The sequence below is a fragment of the Ambystoma mexicanum genome, chromosome 1q (assembly GCF_040938575.1).
Source record: "Ambystoma mexicanum isolate Mex_15411 chromosome 1q, UKY_AmexF1_1, whole genome shotgun sequence".
NCBI classification, from domain to species: domain Eukaryota; kingdom Metazoa; phylum Chordata; class Amphibia; order Caudata; family Ambystomatidae; genus Ambystoma; species Ambystoma mexicanum.
Window position 1 is genome coordinate 120,406,197 of NC_090922.1, and position 19,337 is coordinate 120,425,533.

Below are 19,337 nucleotides of genomic sequence, written 5' to 3' on the forward strand. Positions count from 1 at the left end.
GGGCTGCCATTCCCACCTGAAGCCTCCAGTCCAAATCAGCACTCTGACCAGGGACTTCTCCACCCAGTTGGAGGAGGGCGCTGAGATAGCCCAACCAGAAGTCTTTCCAGGCTTCAGGCAGATGGTGGAAGAGAGAGTCAACCTAGCTGATGCCTGTGTGACTCTGGAACAAAAGCAAAAGTTGAAACAAGTTTTCTTGGATTTCCAAGATCTCTTTGCGGTAGACTCATATGACTGTGGTCGCACCGACATCCACACAACAACAATCCCCACGGACCCTGGCATGACTCCTGTGTTTGTGAAGCAATATCGCTTGCCTCTCGCATCAATGGAGTCCCTTACTGAAATAATTAAGAACCTTGAGTCCCGGGGAATAATCCGTCCAGTCCACAGCACCTTCAATAATCCGGTGCTGGGAATATTGAAGCCAAACGGCCGGTGGAGACTCTGCGCCGACCTCAGGGAGCTCAACAAACGAGTCCATACTTCCCGATGGCCACTGCCCTACATTGACCAAGGGCTGGCCCAGATCCAGGGGTCACAGGTATTCACTGCAATAGACCTGACCAATGGGTACTGGACCGTGCCTGTCAGTAGGGAGGACCAATACAAACTGGCTTTCACCTTTGGGGGCCAGCAGTACACATGGACCCGGACTCCCTTCGGATACCTCAACTCCGGCAATGAATTCAACATTTTCCTACATAAGGCCATGCCCGACCTGGGTGCGAGGGGTAACCTGGCTTATGTAGATGATGTCCTCATCAAAAGTTCATCTGTGGAGGAACACATAGCGGAGATTCGTTATGTTCTGACCCAGTTGAGGGCCGCCGGAGCAAAACTTTCCTTTCAGAAAGCACAGTGGTGTAGAACCCGTGTTAATTTCTTGGGGCATGAGATTACTCCTCAGGGTCTCTGTCCCCAGGAAAAGAAAGTGGAAGCACTTCAGAAACTGAAAGACCCCACAACTCTGCGGGAACTAAGGAGCCTCCTTGGACTGACTAATTACAGCAGAAAGTTCATTGAGGGCTACGCAGAGATCACCAGACCCTTGATTCATCTCCTGAAGGGGGGGGTCAAGTGGGAATGGGGTCCAGAACAAGCCGAGGCAGTAAGACAACTCAAGAGAAGCCTCTCACAAGCGCCTTGCCTAGCTTACCCTGTCAGAAACAAGGAGTTCTTCCTGGAGACGGGGTTCTCTAATACGTGCTTGACGGCAGTATTATACCAAAAGCATGACAAGGTCAATAAAGTAATCTCCTATGCGAGCAAAACTTTATCCTCTGTGGAGGAAAAATTCAACGATTGTGAGAAGGCACTCCTGGCGACGGTGTGGGCATTGAAGAATTACCGCCCGTTTATCCAGGGGGAACACATCATAGTGGAGACTCCACACCAGCCTCTGCAATATCTCCAAAGTGACAGAATCCGGGCCGGAAATGTGAGTAATTCCCGAATTACTTCCTGGATTCTGTCAATGCAAGGCTTTCCTGTGGAGGTCAGATATGGCCAAAACAAGAAGAGTCCCCTCGCGCAAGGTCTGGCTGACTTGCATGATTGTGCCAGAGAAAACTGTCTCGAGGACGAAAGTCTAAAAATAAAGGACAACACGGAGGCATACCTTAATTCCCCACACAAAGTCTTTGAAGAGGACAAGTGTGAGGGAATGCCCACTGTCTATGTGGATGGATGCTCTTACCATGTTGACAACAACGGGGAGAAAGAACTGGTGGCCGGCGTAGGGAATGCATGGGTGAATGAGTCCCCAGAACCCTCCGCTGGATACAAAATTGGTCCCCTAAGTAGTCAGGTGGCAGAATTGATGGCTGTGCATCAGGCCATCCTCACTGCTGTCCAGCATCAACTCCACGAACTGGTCATAATCACAGATTCGGATTATGTACGGAACGGGTTCGTGGAGCACCTGGTTAATTGGAAAACCAGAGGCATGTTATGTGCTAACAACAAACCCTTGAAACATGGGAAGTTGATCCAAAACATTGATGATCTGGTCACCTCGAATGAGATGACCATCTATTGGAAAAAGATCAAGGGTCATTCCAAGGTAGAGAGACCAGACAAAACTGGAAATGACTTAGCTGATCAGCTGGCCAAAACCGGGGCCATCCAAGGGGAGCTAATTGAGATTGAGTCCCTGTTGGGGGAAATCCAGGTCACTGCTATCACTAGGTCCCAGACAAATGCTCACAACGACCTTTCAATTGCACAATGGAGTAAGGAGACCCCTGATACTGATTTGATTACAGCTCAGAAGGGGGATCCAGTTATTGGTAAATTTTACCAACACCTTGAGGACCCTGAGAACTTTCCCCTGACGGATACCGATTACATTGGGAAAGAGGACCTAAGAGTGTTGATGAAATGTCCAAAAATGTTCCGAATCCAAGACGGTTTGCTGGTAAGGAAATCCAAAGCTGGCCACGATCAGTGGGTGGTTCCTACCTCATTCCGAAGCCTGATGTTAAGTCACGCCCATGATGCGGCCACCGCCGGTCATAGGGGGTTTCACACAACATTGGAAATCTTAAGAGAGGTTGCATACTGGCCACACATGGGGCAGGACCTCGACCAATACTTGAAGGGGTGTCTTGTGTGTGCACAATTTCAGCCATCATCCCTCACGCACCGTGCGCCTCTCCAAAAGAGGGGGATGACACTGCCATGGTCAGATTTACAAATCGACTTTGTAGGCCCCGTGATTCGCTCTGCTAGGGGGAATAAGTACATGTTGACCGTCACATGCTTGTTCACCAAGTGGGTGGAATGTCTCCCAGCCCCAAATTGCAAGGCAGAAACTGCCCTGATGATTAACCACATCTTTTCCCGTTTTGGTCTACCTCAAAGGATTGAGTCAGACAGAGGTAGCCACTTCACCAGTGAAGTAATGACAAAGATGTGGGAGATACTGGGGGTCAAGAGAAAGCTGCATATTGCTTATAGACCAGCTTCTTCTGGGGCAGTAGAGAGATATAACCGGACAATTGTGAGCATATTAAAGAAGTTTGTGGCAGATTCTGGGCCAAGTTGGGATATCCGATTACCTCTGGTCCTAATGGCCATCAGATCTACCCCTTCATCTGCAACCAAAATGTCACCATTTGAGTTGATGACTGGGCGCAAGATGGTGCTTCCTCAGCATTTGCTCTACAGGACCCAAGAGCAGACACTGATAAATGCCTCCACTACTCATGAGTATGTGGAGAATTTAAGGAAACACCTTCAACATGCTTTTGCTTATGCTCGGCGGAATCTAGAAAGATCGGCTGATAGCATGAAGACCCATTATGACCTGAAAACTTCCAGGAAGGAATATCAGGTGGGAGACCGGGTCTATCTATACAACTTCCAAAGGAACCAGGCCACGCAGCGAAAATTTTTGCCTACATGGAAGGGACCTTTTGAGATCATCGACAAGATCTCCCCTGTGGCCTACAAAATCCACATCCCCAAAGGTCCTTTGGCAGCGGGGGAAGACAAGTGGGTCCACATAAACCAGTTGAAATGTTGCCATCCCAGGCACGCTCTGCAACAACTGGAGGAATCCTCTGGAATCCTAGCGGGTACTGTCTCAGACTAATTCAGTTCCAACCATAAAACATACCACATCTAGTCTCTAAAATATTGTGATTTGCATGAAACTGTCTCTTAGTTATACTGTTTTTTTTTCAAAATAAGAATGTAATGTTTCGTTATGATGAAATGCATATGCTGCCCCACTATATCAATGGTGGGGGAAAAATGTCTATGGATAGGTATTGCCGCTCTTCCTTTGTCGTCCTAGGAGAAAGAAAACCTGGAGACGGGCCAAGGAGGACGATCCGGAGACCGGGAGCAGAGACGCAATGGGCCCGGGGTACCGCCCAATATTCCCATCAGGACCGGCGAGGAGAACCGATCGATCCGACCGGATGGAGAAAAAGATGCTGAACTGTGCCATCTATTGGAAGAAGATGAGGAAACATCCCAGGTCTTGCGAGTCCCATTCGTGAAATAGAATGGCCATCGCCAGAGGGGGGCTTGTGGGATGTATTTACCCATGCATCCGAGCCCTACCTCAAAACTGTGCAGTACTGACATGGAAAACATCATGATGGCCAGAGCTTCCCAGAAAATGCACAGGGAAATGCATGAAGAATAGGCTGCCACTCATTTTTGCCGATGTTATGGGCACAGAAGGACACTGCCTAAAACCACCAGTGGACTACCCACACAGTAGTCTGAAACCATTGGGAATGGCAATGCTGATTGCCAAAAGCAAACCCATAACTGTTGGGAATTCATTTTCTTAAATCCCAAAAAGGGGTGCAGTACCAGTACTCACCACTATCCAAAAGCCGGCGTTTTAAAACCACCAGATTTTGTAGAAAACTGAATAAATGAACCCAAAACATGCCAAAGAAAGACATTTTAAGAGGTGGATCCAATGTAAAGTTATATTCTGAAGTGACTTGAAGGTTTATAACAAGACTGGCTGAGCTGTGGATTTCAGCAGTTTAAGTAAATTTGGACTGAAAGACACTAAAAATCTAAGTGTTTAAATTGACTGAGTGACCTACTTTGAGTGTCACATAGGTTTCAATTGTTTAAATGTCATAGTTTTAAACTTAGAATCAGCATTCTAGCTGCATATGTAAAAATGTTTAGTTTTATTTGAATGCAGGAAACTGGGGAACAAAAAGTGACATTTTATCTGAAACCTGGCTTAAGGAACTGAATTCTGCCTGGCAACTACCCCCATCAGGAGTGAAACTTGAGTCACAGCTGTGTTCCCAGGCCTAGCTGCCCTTTTGCTGCTCACACCAAAAGGGATATGACACTTCCCTGATTGAATTACCTGGGCTCTGCAGGAAATTGAACAAAGCCCTGTCTTGACTCAGGCAAATGTTTTATGGCGGGAGTCGTAAATGGAGATTTCTCCTGGAAGCACAGGGGAGGGGCACTGCCTGTGAGAGCAAGCTGGCTTGGCAGAACTGGAAAAACCAGAAATTCAACCTTGTGCTGGAGGAAAACCACACCCCTTTGGGGCCAGAACATAACTCTAAAAAGATGAATAACTCATAGAGCGGACATGTGAAAATTGTATAAATGACACCATAATTCTTGTGATTTTTCTGCCCACATTTTAAGAGGTTTTTAGAACCGGTGGCATGTTCAGGGGGGTTTTAGCGGAAAAGAGGATATTACTCAAAATGTGTGCATGTGAAAAATCTGACACTTCATCAACTAGTGTCCATACTCCTTGCGCACATGTGTGTAAATTTGGGTCAATGTCCGGAATTGCAAAATCAGTTAAAAAGGGAAATATGTGCCATTTCTGAATGCAAGCCCCCAGGAAGAGCAAAGTTTGGACAGGGTATATCTCCTGTGATATGTGATGTGTGCATGTCATTTTAAACCAATGTTTACCTGTGCAAATATGTCTTTTGTTATCAAATATAGAATGTGTGCAATTTGACTGGGGAGTGTCCTCTCTGCAAGCCATAAAATGACATCACTCTGACACAACTTAGCTCCCCCAATCAGGGGAGAAATGAAAGCTTGGCCAATGATAAGTGGAGAGGGGCTGGCTAGTGATGCTGCTCACACACACCCATTTTAAAAACACATAAAAGCAGAGAGACAGGACAGATAGGGACCTTCAAATCCATTTGCAGCTGGAAGCTCTGCCGGGAAAATCCATACCTTGCCTCCATCAAACCTCCAGAGAGCCAAACTAGAGACTTCAAAATATCCAGAACCAGAGACCCAGACCAGACCAGCAGAGTAGAGCTGACCTGTTAGCAGAACCAGAGAGAGAGCTGACCCAGATCACTGTGAAGTGCAGAGACCAGAGGCAAGTCTAAAACCTGACCAGATCCGTGGCGTGGCCCATTTAATTCAAGAATATAGTGTGAGTACATAGAAAACTGTGCAGAACCAATCTCTTAGTTAAAATAATATAATTCAATCCTATTTTAATCTAAGTAGAACTGTCTCCTAACTGTCAACTGTCATTTGTAAAGCTGTCACTTGTCATTTTCTAGTTGCAAGCTGCACTTGTCTTTTTTTAACTTTAAAATTTCAAATCTGAAAAACGACCTTTATTTAATCGCTCATATCTCCGCCACCGTTTGTGCTAGAGACTTGCAGTAACTTTCATCTGGAAGCTGAGATCCCAGGCTTTCCTAGGACCCCAAAACGATAGTGATAGTCCTTGTAGTACCTCTGTAATCGCGCCAGACGCATTCGCGAATTTTGCCGCGATTTGAAAATTTCTCCACTTGCAAAAAGATAGCTGCTTTTGCTTTCCTCTGAAAAAAATCGTTTACCTCATAAAAACTATTCCTGAATCATTGCAAGAGTGAGCCTGGACTAATATTAACTAGATACCACTCACCCTGAACCTCTAGAGGGAATTAAAAGCATTTTAACGTATTTTCACTCCATTGCCAGCACATATCAAAGCATTTTGCCTGTGTTTTCAACTTCTGTAGTCTAAGTTGCTGGGTGAACTGAATTACATTTGAATTGCATTTCTGAGAATTGTGTGCCTTCCCTCCATTTCCCTGCATTGCATAAAAAGGGGGGTGAATTGTACAAGAAAGTGATTACCTTGTCTTTTGCTGAAATCCTATCAAGTTATTTTCTTTACTGCATTTCATTCCACATTGCATCCATTTGAAACCATAAAAGTATTGTTGCTATCTTATCCATTTCATGTCAACTCCTTAGTGATTATCAAGAAGTTTGCTAGTGCCAGATTCTCCGTTGTTAATCTTTATCATATCAGATTAAGTGTGCTATTCAATTATTAATTTATTCTAAAGTGTGATATATACCTATTGTTTAAACTATCAAATAAACCTTTTAACTTGCAAAACAGAACTACTTCTTGGCTCAGTGGGGTCAGGAGGATTCCAAGAGAGGGGTGTTATATAGGGGTAGTCATCCAGAACGCATGAACTGGACATAAATATATATCAATAAGGGTTTTCATTCAGTATTATAGACTAGGCGTTGACTTAGCTGTAGTGTTGAATTGAATCCTCTTACAAATGTACTCAGTCAGAAGAGTAGTCATTTTGCTGCACACAGGCAATGACTAAAGACTCTCTTGAACACATACATAAACTAAAACCACTAGAGACCCTCCTCTGTACAGCAAATACACAGATAATGCAGACATAAATAGATGTAGGTTTTTCACCCAAGGTATTACATGAGAGGAGGGGAAAAATTCAGGGAAAAATGCAAAAAAACAATACCAGTAAAAATTATTACTTTAAAGTGTATTTTTGAGTTCGGGAAGAGTGCCTTAACCTGTCTTTGGGGCCCAATGTATAAGGCCAGGGGGTTAGAACCTAGAATGCCTTGTTAGTGGCCAATACTCCCTTCAACACTAGCTTTGTCTCTTTGTAGTGGCTCTACAGTGTTGAGCCAGACTTCTTGGCACGTTTGTATGGTTCGATACACACTCTTTCACAGTGAGCAGGCTTCCCTGGATTCAATAAAAGCAGCAAGGAATGGTAAACAGGGACAGCAAGAGAGCCTTGCTAAAATATGGCAGCTTCAGGGCGTTCACTTTCTGTGACAAGGTTTGCCAGACCATATAAAGACAAGTAAGTATCCCTCCTTCTACTCTTCCCAGTTCAGGAAAGTACTCTGAAGCTACTTGCTTATTCCAATCCAGGGCAGTGAGCTACCTGGACCAGCAGGATTCAACACAGATAGGTTTTTCTTCCAGCAGTCACATCAATTAGGCCTGTGAGTTTGTTTACCTTGGAGCCTCTCTGCTTCTGGAAGGCTTGCCTTAACCCCACGGAAAGGGCCCATCCAGCCTATTTTATGCCGGCAAACCTATGTGTGGATTTTTCTTAGCTCCAAACAGTTCCAAGATGATTTATATGCCGAGGTAGTTAAGAGAGGGATTCCCCTCTTTTATAGGCAATTTCTGTTAATCCTACAAATATTGTTTTCCTTTGGCCAGTCATACTCGGCTGCCTACAGATCAAAGTGTCTCTTTGAAGGTGGGCAACTCCCAGCTCCACTCAGACAGCCAATCCTCCCCCTCTGCAAAGGGTCAGGATTCTCCCTGTCGAACAACAAACGTCATGACCGCTGCAGGCCGCAATCGCGATGGAGGCAGCTTCAAAGGCCACACTAACGCTCCCTTTCATGCAGGTATAGCAGACTGTATAACCAAACTCCCTGATGTCCCACCATTCCCCCTTTATCTCAACATAGAGTTTTATATTTATGTTGGCATGGCCACCATGTCACCAGGCACACGAGGTTATTAGAGGTAAGGTATTTTAACATATACTGCAGTGTGTTTTGAATGCAGTTCATGGTGGTTGGAATTAATTTAAGTACAGCAAACGGTTTTGGGCCTCAAACAATATTTTTCCTTGTCTTCATAAAATATTCTCATCTAAACAAAAGGGGTGTCAGTAGACAGCTGTATGATTTCAAGTGGGTCACTTAGGGCCAAATGATTTTAAAAGGGAACTTCACATGTGTAGTTGCTATGGAGCCGCGTCATGTGCATACCTGAAGTGCATGGTACTTTGTGCCTTAGATTTGGCCAAACCACATTGCTGGTGCATGGGTGGGGTTCTGTGGACACGATGCACTAGAAGTATGCAGCTATTCACTATTTGATTGACAGTGGTTATGTTAAATATCAACAAAGCTTCGAACCCACCCCTGGTGTAATCACTCTCATCCTCTCTTTAGCCTCACTGCATGTGTGGACAGTGTGTCTGTTTGTGGAACCTGTGTTTTCCTGCCGAGAATGTGCATTCAATTTCTATTGCAAAAATTAAAAGGTATCAGGAGAGCACACCCATGCTGATGGCATTCTGTCCACACTCGTCTTGGAAGCAAGACTCGCCGAGCAGCAGGGGTTCAATACCCAATCCCACGCTTAGAGGCTGGAGTCTGGCATGCAGAGTGATATACAAATCCCATTTAATTTCTTTATTATTGTATCACTTTTCTTAAAATGTTTGGTTGCACAAAGTTTTGGCCGAGCCGAGTGAATGGTGATGTGCAATGATGTGCTGGCACTAATCTACACCTCTAGAACATGTTCACATCCAATTGCAAGATGCCATAGGATGTGGGATCGACTCTCGCCTCCTCTAACGCACTTTTATTTGCTTTAAAAAAAAATCTTACATTGCATCAAAGACTTGGTGATTTCGTTGTGGAAAAAAATTTGTTTTACGTGTTTCTTTAGAAGAAAGGTCTGTTTCACATAGTATTGCTACTCCTACTAGAATACAATGCTACATGGCGTGTCACCTTCCAAAGCATATTTCTCTGAAAGGCACAGGAAACCCCACTCTCTGGAAGAGGGTATTAGCAACAGAAACTAGTCTCGAAAAGAACATCCAGAGGATACAATTTGAATTTCTTGTATTAAGGATTTTATTAAACCTAATACATTTCTTGTTATGTGAGTTTAATCACAGTTTTATTTTGCACTCAAACAATTATTTATTTAACATAGCAGCAAAATTGTTTAAAAACACATCATAATTCCATAAAATTCATACTCTTGAATCATTCACACATTTGTCCTCAGCCATACACCATACATTAGCCCATTCATACACAACATCAATAAGTACAAATTAAAAACACATGAGAGACATCACAATTCATTAACAGTCCAATTATTGTACAAAAATTATTATATTTTGTAAGAAACAACAACAAACAGAATGACCACAGTGATTCTTGTGGTTGGTCAGTAGTTCGGATAGGCAAAGAATGGAAAATCTTCACAAATAGCCTTATCCACACTTTCTCTACCGGTTTCGACGTTTTAACATTTTTTGTGTTACGTCTTCATCAGGAGATATTAATATGTTTTCTAAAAATAAAACAAATATAAGAAACATAAATTTCCCTAAACAAATATATAGACAGTGAAGAAGCGCTTCAGGGCCTTTCCAATTAAAGTACGAACAAACATATTTTTGTGTCCAACCATTTAGTAGTAACTGTTGTTGATCTATATCACACAACTTTAGCAAATACCAGACTGATAGTTCCTTATAATTTGATTATTGCCTTTGTTTAATCAGTTCTGGTATAGAAGTTAGGTGTTTCTGAGTATATTTCTATGTATTCTTTAGCTATACTATACCTATTTTTGGATACTTTTAATTCTTTAATACAATTGAAGATTGTTATCCTAATCCAATGGTAGAGACCCGTCGTATAAACCGCATGGTTCACTGCATCCTAGTAAGTATTAATGCATATAAGCATGCAGAAAATAAGCATAATAAAGCACTATTTTTGAAGGTGAGATTTCTCCTAAACCATTACAAAAATGAGGCATTTGTATAACCAAATCAGCAAGTGTTTGATGTTTTGTTTGGTTATTGTATCCCTTTCAGGTAAGGGGATGGTCTAGTGAGAAGATTGTACAAAGCTGTTGAATAGTGAATATATGTTATTATTATGGAATAGGGATTTCTATTAGCATTACACACACACGGGCTTATCCTGGAGTGGTCTCATAGATCTATAATTCTATTAGATGTTATGTTATCTGGTTTCATTGTGTTGCTTTTATAAGAAAAAGAATTATGGGTTTAAACTTAATCCACAAACAGTATAAACAGCAAGCAACATGTTCAGACTGGCAATGAGTCCTGCGAAGTTAAGTGCAATATTAATGCCACTTAGCATACCAGGGCTCTGTTTGTGGGTGCCCCACTGATATGGGGATGTAATTCTCCTCAGATTACCTAATACCGCCTTTGGCCTTTTAAAAGGTATTCACACCTTTTCACATGGAACTAAAATCCAATAGTTCCTAATTAAGGTGGCTAGCGTCGATGGACAAACCTATGACAATACCTTACAATATAATGAAACTCCATGCTTTTACAAACTTTAAACACCCCTCCTCCTATCATCCTACCCCATTTACAAGACCGCATTTGGAAGACAACTATGCAGTTATTGTTTAGCTACTTCCTCTGCTGTACCTATGCTACCTGCAGTTCCTGTAATGCTAAATTCATCAGCCCATAGATGAGAACCAAGCTGAGGGAGCTTTTGGTGCTGTGTATTCCATTCCAGAAATCCAGCAAGTGCTTGTCGCTCTTGGAATTTCTGTCATGCGATCCCTCATCTACTACCACACCAGGAAAGCTTATCCAAAGAAGCAGAGAATAAAGCATGAAACCGGTAAAGTGTTGTACCACACTGTACGAGTTTGGCAGTGTGGCCAAAAATTGTGCTAATGCAGTGGTAACAGAGTTAATACTGCATTACTGCCCCATTGCCACAATGCTGAACTACGAGATTGGAGGTAAGGCAGAGGAAAAACCTCCAGCAGAATGCTGGAGGTAATTCCTCCGCTTTACAGCCCAAAAACGGCCAAATAGGTGGAATTATTGCTGGTGGTAATTCTTCCAACATCCACATGGAGTCCTGCGGACTCCAATAGATGAGGACTAACGCTGCCTACCAAGACTTGTAATACAGTGGTAATTCCACCAGACCAAGTGGCATTATGTTAAATTAGTTTGGTGGTATCACAACAGATTAACCACAGCGATGCCACCAAACTTGTAATGATGCTCTGTACTGTATTCTATATACTGTGTAGGTGCTGCATGTGGTTGTACACTATGTTATGTTGTATATTACATATTGTACTATATGGGGATGCTCGTATATGCCAAATATCCCTATTTAAGACAGTTTCTTTCTCAAACCTACTTGTATCTGTGTGAGACAGCCTATTGCAGCTTTGTTTATGTGTTTTATCTGATTATCTTCGCCCCCAGCAAAGCCACCACTCAACCTTGAAGGCGCCCTTATCAATGCCCGCTCACTAGGAGCCCAGGCCATTAAGATCCATGACCTCATCATCGAACAACATTTGGACCCCCTAGTAGTTACAGAAACTTGGCTGCACCAAGCATCTGGATCTTTACTAGTGCTTGCCATCCCTACAGATTACAACATCATCAGAACTGACAGATCCAATGCACAAGGAGGTGGTGTGGCTATAATAGCGAAATCGAACGTGCCTGCTTCAAGAAATAGAAGGGCACAAACACCTCCTAGCCAAATTTGCACCTAACCAGAAAACCACCATCAATGTTTTGGTCATTTATAGATCACCCAACAGCAATACACATCCGGGCCTAGACATTCCTTTGCTGTTAGTCTGCCATATCAAACCTAACACCAAATGTATCATCCTTGGTGACATTAATTTAGGGTTTAATGACAAGCAGGACCCTAAATCAGACACCCTCTACGCTGTACTCAAAGAACTTCATACAACTGGTGAATGCACCCACCCACATTAAGGGCCGAACGCTGGATTGGATACACACGCTTAACTCCAAAGTATCTATCGAGTCGGGTGTCCGGTCATATTTTCGAAAACTTATATGCGAAACACCATTTTGTCGAAAACATTTTGCCAAATTATTTTTTCTCGAATGTATTATTTTATATTTTATGTTTTTTTTGTTTTGTAAGTAAAAAGTGTTTAAAAAAACAGAAGTTTGGGGGGAACCACCCCATTTCAAAAATACAATGAAAAAAAAGCATTAGAAAAAAAAAAATCTGCAAATTTGTGGCAACAAAATGGCATTTCGAAAATATAGCATTTGAAAAAATCACTTTAAACCATCGAGTCGATTGCACCCCTTGACTGGACTGACCACCGTAGCATCAACTTCACCCTTACTAGCAATAAGATCTGCCCCCAAAGACTAAGGCAATGGACACTTATGAAACAAGAAATATTCGTAAGTTAATAGCCGAGAACCTACCCCCTATCCTTAGTGAAGTTCTGACATCCAATATGGTTACAAGTGATAACCCTTGTACCCTCGCTGACACCTACCATAAATGCCTCACCACCACTATTGACTCGGTATCAGCCATAATAACTAAAACACGAAAAACAAAATATACAAAGCAGCAATCAGATCCCATAAAGCAAATGCATACAACACTCGCATTAGCAACGCCACCTCTAACTCTATAGAGCTATTTTCCATTCTTAGAAAATTGGAAAACCCAACACCAGGCACCATTTACGGTTAATTCCAGCAAAGAATGGTGCACTATTATCCAAAATGCGCTAGCCTCCAAAATCGAATTACTACAAAAGAAAATGAATACAAAAAGAAAAATCTTAGCTGAAAAAAACACTCCTAATACTACTCTCAACAAAACCAACGACAATGCTATCTTGCTTTTCCATTTCACTCCGGTGACCCAGGATATAGTGACAGACACCATCCCCAAACTAAAAGCCTCCAATTGTAAAGGGGATAATTTCCCAGCCCACTTATTAAACTATGTGCCCCCACTCTCACCCCCATTATTACTAACTTTGAGAATGCCTCATTCAATACAAACACGGTTCTTGACACCACTTCTGAAAAAAACATCCCTTGACTCGACAGTGCCTACAAACTACTGACCAATAACCACGGTCCCGTATCTTCTTCAGATCATAGATAAAATAGCATACACCCAAATTCAAGCCCACCTTGAACAAAATCAGCTCCTAGCAGCTAGACAATTTGGATTCAGACCTAACCATAGTACTGAAACAGCATTCCTTGATCTGAAAATTCAGATGGATGCCATTAGGGACGCAAGTAAACTCTGCATACTACTGCTGTAAGATCTATCTGCAGCATTCGATCTTATGGAACATGATAAACTATGTGCTACTCTAGAACATGACTTCCGCTTCTCTAAAGATGCACCCTTTGGGTGAAATCTTTCATAGCTGAACGCATGTCCTGAGTAACCATAGGCAAAGAGGCTGCTGATCCCATACCAGTCCCCATTGGGGTACCCCAAGGGTCATGTCTCTCACCCACGCTCTACAATGCGTATACTAAAGTTCTCTTCTCAGCAATGGATGCCATGGGTGTCATCTACACCAACTTCGCAGATGACACCCAGATCCTCATACTAATCACAGGGAACTATGACCAGGACACGTTGACTATCAACTAGATCTTGTTGACGCTATAATTCAAAATTGGATGGCTCTGAACAGCCTTTGCCTCAACGATGAGAAAACTGAGATTCTCATTGTGGGCTCCAAAACTAAAATGAGCGCCCTCCACTCGGATTATTCATCAATCAACATTGACAGCACACTGATTCCAGTATGAAAACAGGTAAAAACCATCGGAGTTTACCTAGATGCAAATCTAACCATGACGAAACATGCAAATGCCTTATTGTCATCCACTGCCTACACATCTAAACTAATCGCCCTAAGTCGCCAGTACCTCCGCCTACAAACTGCACTACTCTAGCCAGGGCTCTGATATTATTAAAGCTGTATTACTGCAACATATTCCTTCTAGGTACCTCAACTACCAATTTAGGTAAACTACAACTAATGCAAAATAAAGCGCTAGGAGCAGCCTTAGGAATTAAGAAGTCTGACCATATCTCCAACATAAGTAGGGAGACCCATTGGCTACCCATCAAGGCCAGAATCATCTTTAAATCTTTGTGTGTTACCCACAAATGCATCAATTAGAAAGCACCCATCTATATTAACACCTCAATAAGCAAAAACGAACCTAATAGAACGCTTAGATTCAATAAAAACCTGCTCCTTGAGGTCCCCAGCTATGAAAGTTCTAGAGCAGGGGGTAGGAGCTTCACAGTCTTGGCCCCTAAACACTGGAATGACCTACCATTAAAGATCAACAACGAAGACTCCTTCTAGTGCTTTAAAAAACTTCTAAAAACTTGGCTATTCAACCAATTTTAGCCACCCGATATACACCCAACAACATCCTGTCACGTCATAAGTAGAAAGATGTCTACTCTATGTAGACTACTTCTAGAACATGTAAATAGTAAACATGACCCATGTAATGTATTCATCTCTGTATTCCTAAAGTTATTGCCAACATGTAATCTCGTATTCCATTGATTCATATATGTATGCTTGTTATAAGTGGTTGAACCAATGTCAAGATGTCTGTAACTAACGCCAAGATACCTCTGGGTTTGGGTGTTCAATAAATGCAATAAATAAATAAATAAGTAAATAAATAAATAAATAAATAAATAAATATAAATAAATATAGTGCTGCTTAGCACATGATTTAACCCAATCCTAAAAGTTGATTACTGTAAATGATTACATTGCACCCACAATACCCTTACACCACTATCAAGCTTGCGCACCACCTGCTGATATAGTAATATTCACTTTGGGATGTGCTTCACTTTATAAGTCTGTGCAAGATAATAGATGAGCTGCTCCAAGAGGACGACGAGAGGTCTGTGTGGCAGCTAATGTCTATCTGGTTGTAAGATCAATGGATCATGGTCAACAATGATGTTATCTTCTGTGCTCACAAAATAATTCCTCAAAGCACTCTCCAAATGCTCTGGACTACAACTGCCATCATATCTATGAAGAGAACTCAGTGGGGAAGGCGGATGATGGTTATGGTTGGAATCACCAAACAACATGCATGTACTCTGCCAATGTTGGAAATTAAACTGCATCTGTGAAAGTCTGTTTCTCTTAAGAACACAAAATAATAAAAACACCAAAAATTATATGTACCAAAAAATCAGATAATAAATAAAAACAATAAGTAGTAATCAATTAAAAGAAGTAGATGTCTGAAAAATAAGCAAAGCAGATTGAAGTAAGTTTAAAAAGAAAGGTAGAGAGTTTAACGGTTAGACATTGCGTACTGTAGATAGTGATACATTGCCCATTTCATTGATTATGACTTTGGTCTGATGTCAATAATAGATGTGTTTAAAAATCATTCTTGTGGTTTAAGTACAGTGACTGCATAACTGTGGGTGATGGGGATCTTTTTTGTTTGGTTACAACAACTTTTTTCAGTATCTGGAAACATACACATACTCTTTTGATAGGCTGTATGTCTTTTTTTTTAATATCACATTTTATTAAATTCAAATTTAAAACAAAGGTGTAAACGGTGCAAATTCAAGAAATATTCAATATTCTAGACATCTAGTGAAAGAACAAATCATAAAACATGCAGAACACCCCCCCGCCCCCCATCTTCACTCAGAACCACTTATCCCACATTTAGCACACTTCTTCCCATTTACCCCAGATCTTCTGGAACTTCTCTAGGCAACCCCTTGTGGTGTACATCCGTCATTCCAGCGACATGCAGAAATCACATCCGAGACCCACTTGTTATATTTTGGTCCTTTAGGTTTACCCCACATCGTGGCAATATTTCTCTTTATTAGGATGATTGAACACTTTTTCATAGTGATTAAAGGAGGTTTCCCCCAAATCCCCAACAGCAATTCTTTTGGTTCATGAGGAATATCTGCCCCCATAGTTATCACCAATTTTTCAAGGGTCTTGTACCAAAAACGTATGATCAGCTGGAATTCCCACAATATATGATCAATGTCCCTTCTGAGTCGCCAGATCTCAGGCAATGCGGTTGCATCTAAAAAGCAACGTGAGGGAATAGCATGACCTATGTAGGACCTTAAGCTGGACCAGTCGAAATTGGGATGAAATTGCTACTTCTCGCAGGAACATTAAAGCCTCCACCCAATTCTGAGGTTCAATGGGGCCTACATTTGTTTCCCATTAGGTCTTGAGGTTGGATAACTCGTGTGTTGTGAAAGATGTTATAATTTGGTATAAAGTGAAGGTAACCGTAGTGGTAATCCATTCCCCCAACACATCAGCCTCCAAGGCCAAGCACGCTGGGATCTCCCAGAGATATTTAAACTGGGCTTGTAAGGCATGGGTGATCTGGACGTAATTGTACCTCTCAGAGTCCTGGCAGCCCATGTTTGTGTTGGAGCTCTATAAAGGGGATGAGCGCTGCTCCACCCATCATGTCGCCCAAAACGAAGATGTTACGGCATAGCCATACCTTAAATATACTGATCTTATTAACATCTGGTAGATTCTTGTTGCACCACTATCTCCAGCAATCTGTTGCTTATGTTGAAATACAGTGGAGCAAAATGATTTGGCTTTCACAGAAGAACTTGGTGAAGTTATATTATCTAACCCTTCCATTCTAGATACTGATGCAGTGATTCAGTCACTTGCAAGCAGTGATGAATGTAATGAGCTTGAAATCCTCAAGAAAAAGATTATTCGCACAGAGCTCCATCGGGCTCTGATTACTGAGTATCTCTGCACTCGCACAGTGCCAAATGGCCACATTATTTGCATTGAACCTTGTTTTCTTTTTGGACTCATAAGCTTTTCAGACACAGTTTTGGCTGTTCTCTTTATAGGAATATGCCAATCGCAATGCCCACTTATTCAATGAAACTCCAGTCTTCCCTGAAGTGGAGTTTCATTGAATAAGTGGGCATTGCGATTGGCATATTCCTATAAAGAGTACAGCCAAAACTGTGCCTGAAGAGCTTATGAGTGAGATACAGGATAAAACAGAGCTATACTAATAAACTAGCATCTCTTGAAGTTACCATGAATGAGTTTTGAAGGGGTTTTTGGAATTCAATCTTAATAAAAAGATGAACAAGCTCAAAAAAGACATTGCTGCTTTCACAAGTATTTATCCCTATACCTCTGATGAGTACTACACACCAGATGTTAAGCAAGCAAGAAAATGTTGACAAGTTTTTCCCTCACTCTAGGTCTAGGGGAGATGACTGGTATTCCTCAAGCAAAAGATCCGAGGAAGAACCAAAAGCTGGCGCATCCGCAGCCCAGATCAAACACATATTTCAAGATCATCAGGTCCTTTGTGAAGATCAGCAGACCAACATGGCACCATGGTACCTCTTTACAACAAAGAGGCAGAGGAAGGGGCAGACTAAGATGGCAGTATGACTCGCCGAGAATGACCAAGAGTCGAGCTTGTGGGTAAGAGGTGTTCCTCCAAAAAAGTACTAATTATGAATCTTTCAAATGATTGCCTTATTGCAGCTGAATTCCAAGTCCTTGAAACAGGACTTTCTTTCATACCCGCGGCAAGACACGTTTTCCAGATGTGCATTGAGATCACATGCCTAATGAGAAAAATAAGCCTAAAACAATATTTTGGTGAACAAGAAGCAGGAGACACAGATGATGGAACTGGTTTGCCTGTGCCCTCCAGGTACTATCCACTGTCAAATAGCCTGAATCCATTACATTCAAGCAAGTTGTACTCAGATTAGAGGAATTGGAAAAGGACATTACATTTGTCCATTGCAATTACCCAAAAGAACAAATGGATGCATTGCAGACTGTCTAAGAACTCAAACATTACCATCAAACTTGCGGATAAGGGGTGGCACTATTATGGCCATGAGTACCAATGACTACAACAGGATGGTTAAACAGCTTCTGTCTGATAGCCTGAGCTATAAAATGTTGGCCTCAATCCCACACAGACCACGAGAGTTAGGATTTCTCTGGTGAAGGGGGATAGCTCATGAGCCACGCGTTTGTCATGGATACAAGATAATGCAGTGCAACACAGGTTTAAATCCTGACCCTGCGCTTGGAAACCAATCTCTGGTGTTAAGTGCATTATTTTAAATTGAACAATTATAATTATTGATGAGGCAGAAGTAGAATGAAGCCATAAAGAGGCAGTTTTTCTAACTCCCAAACATCCACGGCTACCGGCTTTCTATGCCCTCCTTAAAGTCCATAAGGGGTCTTTCCCTTCCTGGGTGCCCCATAGTTTCAGAAATTGGCTCAATGTTGGAGCCTTTATCACAATTTGTTAATATTTTTTAATTAGGGATGAGATTCCAAAGATGGAATTGTTACGCTCACCTGGCTCCAGACAGGGGCGTCGATCGGACCCGGACAGCTGCAACCCACTCCAATGTGAAGCGTAGTGCAGAGATGACAGACTGGACTGGACTGCCTAATCTCGTCTGCTTGACCCGTAGAAGTATTCTCCTGCAAGTGGAGAAAGGGATTTAGCCACCTGTGGATTTTAGTAATGGCACCCCACTGTTCTCCCCACTAATCACCACCGATATTCACTTTCAGTAGGCTCACCTTATGTTTGTAAATGATGAGCTCTCCATCCTGTGTGAAATGCAGGGGCATGTAGATACCAGTTACTTCACTGGTTTGAAGGCGTTGGATCTTGTACATTCCTTTCTTGTGTTGCAGCTGGGTCCAAGGGAAGATTGTCTTGTGGCAGCTGATGGTGTTCAGGTAAGAGTCTGTATTACCCAACACTGTCCGGCAAAAGATGCGTGTGTTTAAATTGCTGGTTTCTTTCTCCTTACAGGTGCGGCGTAAGAAGTTGCGGTTTGTTACAGAATAATGCCTCCGGTTGTTAATCAGGTAAGTCTATGGT